Source organism: Carcharhinus amblyrhynchos, unplaced genomic scaffold, assembly GCF_965287045.1.
Source record: "Carcharhinus amblyrhynchos unplaced genomic scaffold, sCarAmb.v2.hapA scaffold_646, whole genome shotgun sequence".
Classification (NCBI taxonomy): Eukaryota; Metazoa; Chordata; class Chondrichthyes; order Carcharhiniformes; family Carcharhinidae; genus Carcharhinus; species Carcharhinus amblyrhynchos.
The window spans coordinates 79520-92056 of record NW_027650386.1 but is presented as its reverse complement, the minus strand read 5'-3'; the positions used below and the strand labels follow the sequence as shown (position 1 = coordinate 92056).

General features: G+C 48.1%; 1 protein-coding gene across 1 annotated transcript in view; it reads left to right on the top strand.

Annotated features, from left to right (window-relative positions):
• Positions 1-1153: 1153 nt before the first annotated feature.
• The window catches only part of LOC145339740 (DENN domain-containing protein 3-like), an 87482-nt gene continuing 76098 nt past the window's right edge, over positions 1154-12537 (top strand). The window contains exon 1 of the mRNA XM_080184266.1: positions 1154-1301. The gene's annotated coding sequence lies outside the window, so the exon portion shown is untranslated. The remainder of the gene's footprint in view (positions 1302-12537) is intronic.

The following is a 12537-nucleotide window of genomic DNA, read 5'->3' as shown; positions in this document are numbered from 1 at the left end:
TTGGTGAAGAGGGAGTGTCAGCTCGAGCCCAGGGTGGGGGTACAGTGCCTCACCCTGTCAGCTTGGATCCTGTTTGTCTCTCAGGTGGATGGGGGGACAATGAATCGGATTCAGCTGGAATTTGAATTTGGTTTTTTGGAGCCAGTGAGGTTTGATTTTGGGTTTGCCCGCTCCACTCTGAGCATCGGCTTTGGAACTTTAAGAATGGAAAAATCCAAAAATTTAAAAATTAAAACTTCAGCGCAAGTGTCAATCTGGTGAACCTTCTCTCTCCCTCCCTGCCCGACACATCTTTCCTGAGCTCCTGTGTCCCTGACCCTCGCTCACAAGCTGCTGAACTCAACCCCCCCAACCTTTCCCACCACCCCTACCCGACACACTCACACACACTCACTCACACTCACTCACACTCACTCACACACACTCACTCACACTCACTCACACACACTCACTCACACACACTCACTCAGAGACACACACACACACTCACACTCACACAGCAAACACTCACAGACATACAGAGACACACGCACTCTCAGAGAAACACACACACACATACACACTCCCTGACATACAGAGACACACACACACACTCTCACAGACCCACACACACACAGCACACAGTCTCAGACACACACTCACATACACTCACACACATACAGCACACATGCTGGCACTCACACTCACAGACACACACACACAAACACACACACACACACCAGCTCCCCACCCCCCCAGCTCACTCCAAGATGCCAGTTTCAGAATCACATCACGATGCCTCTCAGATTAGTCAGTCTGCTCTCACTCACTTGTCCAAGCTCACGCGTGAAGGATTTCATTTTGAACAGTGAATTTGAGTCCCTCAGTGTGAGTCAGTGTTTTCAGGAGAGGGGGGGAGAAAGGTTGGGACACAGTTGGGGGTGGGGGGAACAGTAGACGGTGTTGTCAGGGTTATGTGTAAGTGATACAGAGAGAAGGTTCCTGAGGACAGGACTCGCTCTGTCAATCGGAGTCATGTTACGTAAAGCTTTGTGAACGGAAACTGTCTCAACTGGCCTCAGCTACAGATGAATGTTTTATGAAAATTTGGCCTGGCAATCTAGTTCAGGAGGAACTGGGAGCGATGGAGTCAGCAGCAACCTCTCTGGTTGCCTGTGGAGGAGGATAGGAGGCAGGGGTGGCAGGAAGGAAGGAAGTTGACTCACAGTTGCCGCAGCAGACTGCACCTTTCGTTTCTCCAAATGGTACTCCCACCGTCCAATGTCCTTCCTGCGCCGGCTCTCAGTCTGCTCCCAAACAGGGTAAGATCAAGCTGCCAGTCACTGTGGGTACCGAGCTGTCTGTACGCAGCCCAGTAATGGTTACATGAGGAGCTGTGAGCAGTTAGTATTTGGATCCAGCTCCTTGGGGGTTGTGTGTGAATCTGGGATGATTTTAATGCCATTGTTTACTTTGTCTTTTGGTTTCTCCTTCTTTTCAATTTCCTGTCTCCCCCGTGAGGTTAACCATCCCCGCCTCCCCCACCCCCAGGGCTATTGCTCTGTACCCTATGCCCACCTCCCACAGTCTGGGAGGGTATAGAGGTGGGGGAGGGTATAAAATCCCGTGGGTGGCTGCTGTGTGCACCACCGACCTGCCCCTCCCGGTATCGAGTCAACTGTGGCCCTTAACTGGCCAATTAATGGTTACTTAAAGACCGCCTCCCACTGCAGCTGTACCCAATGGTGAGTCACCAAGTGTCAGGATGTGGAGGTGTCGGCGTTGGACTGGGGTAAACACAGCAAGAAGTCTCACAACACCAGGTTCAGAACTCCCCACTCACCTGACAAAGGGGCACAGCCCTGAAAGCTCCTGGCTTTTGCTACCAGATAAACCTGTTGGGCTTTAAGCTGGTGTTGTGAGACTTCTTACCAAGTGGACAGACTCCCCCCCAACCCCGGTCACCCAAACACAGACCCCCTCCTGTCACCAGGCCCTGTCCACCTGGCCCGATGACCCACTCACCTTCCAGTCCAACCTTCTCCATCATGCCTCCATCTTCTCCATGCCTCCTCAGTAGGGATTGACTTCAGTATCAGCAATGGCCAAAGGTAGCACTCGAGAGCATGGTGGACTGCCAGCTCTGATTGGCTGGCAGGTCTTTGCAACAGGTCATCCTTTCCCCAGCAGGAGATATCGTTGGATTTCTCCAATTCCCAGTTTTTGGTTCCAGTCTTATCACCCTATCAGGCAGCACCTTCCAGATCATAACTCATTGTCAAAACACTTTCTCATCCATTTCTTTTGTCAACCTCCTTCTCTCTGTGCCCTCTGGTCACTTATCCCCCTGACAGTTGAGGGACTATCGCTCAGTCCACTTCATCAAAAGCCCTCCTCATTTTGTTCGCCTCGATTCATTTCCCCCCTGAGAATTCTCTGCTCCAAAGAGAAGCTGGGCTTCTGGGTGGGAATCTCAGTGTGGGGGAAGCGGGGATTAGACCAGTGTTGGTGAAGGAGAAACAGGGGAGGGTGTGAAGGAGTGGGTGGGTGGCAGTGAAGCAGGATGGGGGTGGCGGGGGATGAGGGGGTGACAGAGAGTCCAGATTTGGACCAGGGATGGGAGGAGACTGGGTGGAAAAGAAAGGGGGAATGTTGTAGGGGTGGAGGGTCAGAGAGGGGGGAAAAGGGACCCCAAGGGATCGGACTGAGGGATAGAGGTGGAAGGGTAAGGGAGATGGGTGGGACGGGTGGGTGGGAGGTTTGGTTCTAAGTCCTCACGGTGACACAGCTGATACCTCTCAGCGTGGAATCTGTCACCGTAACCATAGCAACGGAACATCACAAATCAGATCCACTTACATTTGAACGTGGACAACACTCCTTTGCAGTTACTCCCTGACTGAGGGGAGGGGGGAGGCCCTCTGTGGCCTCAGGACGTTGACGAAGAGAGATCTGTGATGTGAGGAGGAACTCAGAACCATCTGTCCCTCAGCCCAGTGAATGCCTGCCCTGTGACACCCACCCAGACAGCACTCCAGGTAATCACCCAGGGGAAAGGATTATCACCGAGTTTTGTTTCAATTTGATGAGTTCCCCGAGACGAGGGTTATCGTTCTCTGACGAGACACACACTGGTCACATCTCCCTCTGTCTGACATGGAGTTAGTGGTAGTTATTGTTGGCACAGACACAATGGGCCAAAGGGCCTCTTCCACGCTGTGTGGACTCTATGGCCGGAATTTTACCAGCTCGTCCGCCCCGGTTCCGGGAGTGGGAGAGGCTCGGAGAACGTTATTCTCCGTCGGCCTCGGGCGGGATCGGATGGAACTTGGGCGGACGTGCCGGTAAAAGTCCACCCTGTGGGGGGAGTTTTGCAGTCCCACCCACCGCAGGAATCGGAGCAGAGGGGACACGGACAGTGCAACGGTCTGTTGATCTCGGGTGGGGTTTTCCGACCTTGTGGCGAGTATGGCTGGAAAATCCCGCCCTGTGACTCTATCAGAGAACACCTCATTGAATGGTAGAAGAGGTTTGAGGGGCTGAATGGCCTTCTGCTGTTCTAATGGATCGTGAAGTGGAGTCAAACGTGACTCACCCGGATACACTGAGCTCAGGCCTATCAGAGGAAGGCGGGTTGAGAAGTTGTTGAAACCGGTGTATGGGAGGCTTGGATTTTCTGAATAGGGGACATCAACAAGGCAGTAATGCTAAACCTTTAGAAAATCCTGATTAGCCCAAGAATTCTCCCATTTGGAGGCTAGGTGTGGTACGGTGGAGCAGCGATTAGCACTGCTGCCTCACAGGGCCAGGGATCTGGGTTCGATTCCTGGCCTGGGTCACTGACTGTGTGGAGTCTGCACATTCTCCCCGTGTCTGCATGGGTGCTCCCACAATCTGAAAGACGTGCTGGTTAGGGTGCGTTGGCCGTGCTGAATTCTCCCTCAGTGTACCCGAACAGGCTGGAGTGTGGCAGCCAGGAGAACTTCACAGTAACTTCATTGCAGTGTTAATGTAAGCCTACTTGTAACACCAATAATTAAACTTTAAACTTTAGGTGCAGCAGCCTCTGGTGGTTCCTATCCCACCGACCAGTAAGAAGTCTCACAACATCAGGTTAAAGTCCAACCCGTTTATTTGATAGTAAACCCACAAGCTTTGGGAAACGCTGTTCCTTTGTCAGGTGTGTGGAAGATTCCAGCTAGGATAGCAGGATCCCGCACCAGATTCCACACTTGCAACCTCATTAATTCGACAGGAGTGATTTCCCCTGGTGGGCTGGCAGCTGATTGGTCTCCCCACCCTCAGCGGGCAGGTTTGAAGGTTCTGGTGTGTGATTGAAACAGTGTCCGGAACGCTCACATCACCCTCTCCAGCCCAGCCCCAGGGGGAAAAGGCTAGCACTGCCCTACCCCTGAACCATTGGCTGCCACACTTAACCTCGCTCCTCTGTAACGATGATGATTTATTTAAAGATGGGAGTGGCTTGTTTGCAATCGCTCCCCCATTGTAAATGTCAGCTTCTGGGGATATAACCACAAAACAACCAACAATATTGGTGAATTCAGCTTTCTCACCATTAAAAAGGGGAACAAGTGAGAAAGACTAAAAGCTAAGTGTCAGTTAGTAGTAATTATTATCATAAAATTATATGGTGCAGACGAGGCTCTTCAGCTACGTGAGAAACACCTCATAGAATAGAATTCCTATCACAGAAGGAGGCCATTCAGCCCATCAAGTCTGCACTGACCACAATCTCACCCAGGCCTTATTCATGTAACCCCACGTATTTACCCTGTTAATCCCCCTGAAACTAAGGGGCTATGCATCTTGGCCAATCAACCTAACCCACACATCTTTTGGGCTGCATGAGAAAACTGGAGCACCCGGAGGAAACCCACACGGACACAGGGAGAACGTGCAAACTCCACATAGACAGTGACCCAAGACCAGAATTGAACCTGGGTCCCTGGCGCTGTGAGGCAGCAGTGCTAACCACTGTGCTACTGTGCACCCGATCCCACCTAATCTCATCTGCCAGCACTTGGCCCATGGCCCTGAATGTTGTGAGGTGCCAAGTGTTCATTCCGGTACTTTTTAAAGGATGTGAGGCATCCCACCCCCACCACCCTCTCAGGCAGCACATTCCAGGCCCTCACCACCCTCTGGGTAAAGAAAGTTTCCCTCACATTCCCCGCTAAATCTCCCATCCATCAGCAGTAAGAGGAGAAAGCTTAACTTTAACAATTAAACAAAATCTCACCACATTCTTTACACCAGGACCTGAACTGACATGTCGAAAAATATGAATAACATGTAAAACCAGCGTCCCTCAACACCACTCACTACCCATGGCTTTCATTCTACATCTCTCTATATCTCTCTGTACCAACAGACCTTCCTCAGATCCTTTGTTTATACCTTAAAGATGTTGAAATTCCGCCTTAATTGTTTGAAATTAGCCAATTAGTCGAAACTTGTCAATAATGAAATAAGAGTTAGCCAATTGGTTTTTAGCTAATTACCGATGCTGTCTCAACTCTGCATGTCTGACACGTTTCTTCTTGAATGATTTCTCCTGCCTTGAGTTAGCCTGAACGTCGATCTATAATCTTCAATTTATTCTTTCAGTCGTGGTACTTTTTTCCCTGTCCGTCTGGGAAGGGCACATTTTAGAATTCTCGCAGCATTTTAAAAATCAGTTTTAATAATCAGCTGTTAATAATGCGTTTATAATTGTAAAAGTTATAAATGTTTTGTGTACCAGATTGAGTACATTATCATACTCACCTTCCTACCATCTCCACTAATGGATTATTCTTTAATTTAATTCAATTTAATTAATCCAGCCAGTTTCCAGGTCCCATTTTTGGCTTTTGTCTATTTAGCAAAAATGTTGAATAACATGTTAACTGAGACCACAGAATGATAGTCACACTAACACTATTGATTTTGAAGCTATCGTTGAATCTGGAGTCTTTTTCCATCCCCTTCATAGGATCGCTACTGTGCAGGAGAGGCCATTTGGCCCATCAAGTCTGCACCCACTCTCTGGCAGAGTATCTTAGCCAGGCCCTTCCCCCTGCCTATCCCCGTAACCCCACATATTCCCCATGGCTAATCCATCTAAACTACATATGTTTAGACTGTGGGAGGAACCCGGAGGAAACCCACACAGACATGGGGAGAACGTGCAAACTCCACACAGACAGTGACCCGAGGCCGGAATTGAACCCGGGACGCTGGCGCAGTGTAACAGAAGTGCTAACCACAGTGCCGCTGTGCCATCCTTCCAGTAAACAATATAATATCCCTTTGACATCCTTATTTTTTGGAGTTTTTAATACAGCCCTGTCTGGGACCAGCTTCCCTTCCCTCGATCTTCCCTCTGCCTTTCATTCTTCATAATCTTCACCCACCTCCCTTTTCCCCCCCGACTGCCATCGTCAGCTTTTGTCTTCATCATTCACATCACAGCACACCATTTTCTCAGCATTGCTGAGTAGTGGAGTGTAAGTTTCTGGATGTTTTTACTGCGGGGGCAATGAAGACTTTTCAATGACAAGGTTTTTGATCCAAAAGAGAACACTGAGGAGAATCAACCATTGGACATCTTGGATCTGGGAGAGAACTCAGGATGTTCTGAGGAGCTCACTGCTCTGTTAAAGAACCCTGGGAAGAAGTTTCAGAAGAGGAAATGAGCAAGAACTTCAGGAAATACGATTATAGCTCTGTCACCACAGCTGCAGGACCCACTGGATATCTAACATTTCAATAAGCTGAGGCTACACTGGAAAAAATGACCAACTTCCTCTAAAATTGTCCAGAAAATCTAGAATCTACGGCACGGAGACAGGCCCTTCAGCCCAAACTGGCCCATGCTGACCAAAGTGCCCATTTAAACTAACCCCATTGGCCTGCATTTGGCCCATATCCCTCTAAACCTTTCCTATACATGTATCTGTCCAAATGCCTTTTAAATGTTGTCAATGTCCTGCCTCAACCACTTCCTCCGGCAGATCTGTAGATAGGGACTATAGATAGGGCTTTAAACTAATTGGGGGAAGGGGGGGGAGGGTGCAGGGGTGGGAGAAATGACAATGTCTAAAGTAAAAGAGAGGGTACGGGCACAGGAAAATGTTGAGGATGTCCCAATAATAAAGGGAGTAGGGGGCATGAGTATGGTTGGTAGCGTTCCTTCAAATAGGGTCCAGATAAAGGCTGGGATAAAGACACTTTACCTGAATGCACAAAGCATTCGGAACAAAGTGAATGAGCTGGTTGTGCAGATCAGCACAAAAGGATATGATCTGGTGGCCATTACAGAAACGTGGTTGCAAGGTGACAGGGACTGGGAACTGAATGTCCAGGGGTATCAGGTGTTTAGGAAGGATGGACAGGAGGAAAAAGGGGGTGGGGTAGCTCTGCTGATTAAAGATAATATCAGGGTGGTAGCAAGGGAAGATATAGGCTCCAAAGAGCAAAACATGGAATCGTTGTGGTGGAGATAAGGAATATTAAGGGGAGGAAGATGCTGGTGGGTGTGGTCTATAGGCCCCCAAATAATAACTTGGAGGTGGGGCAGGCTATTAACACGCAAATAAACGATGCGTGCAGAAACAGAACGGCGATAATTATGGGGGATTTCAGTCTACATATTGATTGGTTGACCCATGTTGGACGCGGTGGGCTTGAGGGAGAGTTCTTGGAATGCTGCCGGGATAGTTTCTTTGAACAGTGTGTGCTGGAACCGATGAGGGAGCGAGCTATCTTAGATCTGGTGTTATGTAATGAGGCAGGTAGAATTAGGGATCTTGTTGTGAGGGATCCTCTTGGGACAAGCGATTGTTGTATGATTGAGTTTTTGATGCAGATAGAGGATGAGAAAGTAGGGTCCCGGACCTGTGTCCTCTGTTTGAACAGAGGAGAGTATGATAGGATGAGAGAGGAATTGGCAAATGTAGATTGGGGGCGCAGATTGGTCGGTAGGACGGCTGAGGAACAGTGGAGGATCTTTAAGGAGATTTTTTTCGGTACTCAGCAGAAATTTATTCTGATGGTAAAGAAGGATCGTAGGAGAAGGGATAATCAGCCGTGGTTATCGAAGGAAATAAAGGAGAGTATTAAATTAAAAGCTGATGCATTCAGAGCAGCTAAAAGTAGTGGGCGATTAGAGGATTGGGAGAGGTTTAAAAATCAACAAAGATTGACTAAGAAGTTGATAAAGAAAGGAAGGATAGACTATGAAGCTAAACTAGCACTAAATATAAAAAAGGACAGTATGAGTTTTTATAAATATATAAGGAAGAGGAGGCTGGTTAGAGTGAATGTTGGACCCTTAGAGGATGAGAGGGGGGATTTAGTGGTGGGAGATGAGGAAATGGCTGAGGCCCTAAATAAGTTTTTTGCCTCGGTCTTCACAGAGGAGGATGTGAATAGTTTGCCGGATCTTAAAAGACAGAAGGATGGTAGGAGTTGAAGGCCTGAATGCGATTACTGTCATTAGAGAGGTAGTGCTTGATAGACTAGCGGGACTGAAGGTGGACAAGTCCCCAGGACCAGATGGTATGCATGCCAGGGTTCTGAAGGAAATGGCAGAGGTGATAGTCGATGCCTTAGTGATTATTTACCAAAATTCACTGGATTCCGGGGAAGTGCCAGAAGATTGGAAAACGGCTAATGTTACGCCGTTGTTTAAAAAAGGGTAGCAGGCAAAAGGCAGGGAATTATAGGCCGATTAGTTTATCGACTGTTGTTGGAAAAATGCTTGAATCCGTCATCAAAGAAGAAATAGTGAGGCATCTTGAGAAGAATTGTTTGATAGATCAGACGCAGCACGGATTCGTAAAGGGGAAGTCGTGTCTGATGGATTTATTGGAATTCTATGAGGATGTGTCTAGTGCGGTAGACAGAGGGGAACTGGTGGATGTGGTGTTTCTCGATTTTCAGAAGGCGTTTGATAAGGTCCCGCACAAAAGGTTGCTTCAGAAGGTTAGGGTGCATGGAGTTGGGGGTAGGGTGTTAGCGTGGATAGAGGATTGGCTGTCAAATAGGAGGCAGAGAGTAGGTGTCAATGGGTGCTATTCGGATTGGCGGTTGGTGACTAGTGGAGTGCCACAGGGATCGGTGCTGGGGCCTCAGCTTTTTACCATTTATATAGATGATCTGGAGGAGGGGGCTGAGTGTAGGGTGTCGAAATTTGCTGATGGCACGAAGATAAGTGGAAAAGCAAATTGTGCGGAGGGTGTGGAAAGTCTGCAGAGGGATCTGGATAGGCTGAGCGAGTGGGCGAGGACCTGGCAGATGGAGTACAATGTTGGCAAGTGTGAGGTTATCCACTTTGGCAGGAATAATAGTAGGAGGGATTACTATTTAAAGGGCGAAGAGCTGCAGCATTCTACGGTGCAGAGGGACCTGGGGGTCCTTGTGCATGAGTCGCAAAAACCCAGTCTGCAGGTGCAGCAGGTGGTCAGGAAGGCAAATGGGATGCTGGCCTTTATAGCGAGGGGGATTGAATATAAAAGCAGGGAGGTCTTGCTGCAACTGTACAGGGCACTGGTGAGGCCACAGCTGGAGTACTGTGTGCAGTTTTGGTCGCCGCACTTGCGCAAGGATATTTTGGCCTTGGAGGGAGTGCAGAGGAGGTTCACTAGGCTGATACCGGAGATGAGGGGGTTGGACTATGAACAGAGACTAAATAGACTAGGCCTGTACTCATTGGAGTTTAGAAGGATGAGGGGGGATCTTATTGAGACGTATCAGATAATGAAAGGGATGGATAGGGTCGAGGTAGAGAGATTCTTCCCACTCAGAAAGGACAGCAGGACTAGAGGGCACAGCCTCAAGATAAGGGGGGCGCAGTTTAGAATGGAGTTGAGGAGGAACTTCTTCACTCAAAGGGTGGTGAATCTCTGGAATTCTCTGCCTGTTGAAGTGGTGGAGGCTGCCTCACTAAATATATTTAAGTCACGGGTAGATCGGTTTCTGACAGACAAGGGAATTAAGGGTTATGGGGAGAAAGCGGGAAAGTGGAACTGATCCACTTCAGATCAGCCATGATCTTATTGAATGGTGGGGCAGGCTCGAAGGGCTAGATGGCCTACTCCTGCTCCTATTTCTTATGTTCTTATCATTCCACACACGTATCATCCTCTGTAAAAAAGTTTCTCCTCCGGTTCCCATTAATTCTTTACCCTCTTCCCCAACCCTTGTAAAAAACTGAGTGCATTCACCTTTCCTTGCCTCTATAAGGTCACCCCTCAATCTCTTATGCTTCAATGAAAAAAGTCCTAGTCTGTCTAACTCAGTCCCTTGAGTCCTGGCAGCATCCTTGTAAATCTCTTCTGCATGCTCTCCAGTTTAATAACATCTTTCCTATAGCAAGGAGGCTAAAACTGAACACAATACTCCAGGTGTGGCCTCACCAATGTTTTATACAACTGCCACACAACTTCCCAAATTCCATACCCAATACCTTGGCTGAAGAAGGCCAGCATGCCAAAAACCTTCTTCATTGCCCTATCTACCTATGACTCCACCTTTAGAGAACTCTGCACCTGAACTCCCAGGTCCCTCTGTTCCACGATACTCCCAAAAGTCCTACCATTCACCGTGAAAGCACTACCTTGATTTGACTTTCCAAAATGCAACACCTCACATTTATCTGTATTGAACTGCATTTGCCATTTCTTGGCTCACTTCCCCAGCTGACCAAGATGCTGTTGCAATTTATGATAACCTTCCTCACTGCCTGTAATACCACCTATTTTAGTGTCAACTGCAAACTTACAGATCATTCCTTGAACATTCTTATCCAAATTATTGATATAGATAACAAACAGCAATGGGCCCAGCACTGACCCCTGAGGCACATCACTAGTGTAGAGATCTGTAAGCTGTGTGTGACTTTATATGCCCTTCTCTGATTAGAACCTTCCACACACCTGATGAAGGAACACCGTTTCCGAAAGCTTGTGGGATTACTATCAGATAAACTGGTTGGACTTTAACCTGGTGTTCTGAGACTTCTTACTGTGCACGTCACTAGTCACAGGCCTCCAGTCTGACAAACATCCTTCCACCATTACCCTCTGCTTCCGACCATCAGGCCAACTATATATCCAATTTACCAGCTCTCCCTTTATTCCATGTGATCTAACCTTCCAGAACAGCCTACCATGTGGAACTTTATCAAAGGCCTCACTGAAGTCCATAGAAATTACGTCAACCGCCCTGCCCTCATCAACCTTAATGATCATTTCATCAAAGAACTCTAACAAATTTGTATGGCATGGTCTCCCGTGCACAAAGCCATACTGACTGCTCCTAATCAAACTCTGTCTTTCCAAATGCCTGTATATCTTATCCCTCAGAATCCTCTCTAGTAACTTACCCACCAAAGATGCTGGGCTTACCAGTCTATAATTCCCAGGCTTTTCTTTGCAGTCCTTCTTAAATAAGGGCACATTTGTGACCCTCCAGTCTTCTGGCACCTCACCTGTGGCTAATAATGATGCAAATATCTCAGCCAGCGCTCCCACAATTTATTTTCTAGACTCGCATAATGCTTTTGGATATACCTGATCAGGGTCAGGAGATTTATCCACCTTCCTACATTTTAATATGTCCATCACCTCCTTTGCTGTAGTGTGAACTATCCCCAGTATACTGCCACTAACTTTCCCTGGTTCCCAAGTCTTCATGTCTTTCTCCACGGTAAACACAGGAGAAATATTCCTTGAGAGCCTTCCCATCTTGACCAATCTCCAGCAGGGTGAAATGATTTCCTCATGGCGATTTCAGGAATACTATCTTCTTTCTGTAGGCTATGGTAAGAGTGCCAAACTTCACTCTGTGTACCTACTCACTCCCTCCAGTTTCTCACACATGCCCTTCAGGTCCCTCCAAACCATATCCCCAAGTGTCAGACTGTCATGGCTTTACAGAGCCATCTTCTTCCTTCAGGCTGCTGATCACCGAGCTCTCACTGTGCACCTTTTGGAAGAAGAAATGCGAGCACGTCTCACCCTGCTCCATGGAGCGGACCCCGGGCTGGAAGATGTTCTTGGAAACCCCCTTGGCAAAGAGCGAGACTTGCTGGCCCTTCACCCCTTGGAAAACCTCATGGACATCAACTGCAGTCAGGGTGGAATCTGCTTCTTCTCTGGAGTGACCATTCTGTGAGATGGGTTCTTCCACCTCGAACTCTCAGCAGGGGGCTTGGTTCAGATTGTGGACTCATCCTGGTACCACTGGCTCATTAGAGCTGTCTCTAAACCAGGTACAGGATAGACAGATTGTTCCTTGGAATGATTCTGAGAGAGAGAAAGAGCCTAACTGATGTCAGTAGTACATCATTTATATCATACATTAGCATATCCCTTCTGCTAATCCTTTGTATCCCATTCATCACCCTAAACATTCACTCCCTCTACCACCGACACACAGAGACAGCTGTGTGCACAACCTGCAAATTCACTGCAGTAACTCACCAAGGCTCCTTCGACAGCACCTTCCAGACCCATGACCTGTACCACCTAGAAGGACAGGGGCAGAGGATAC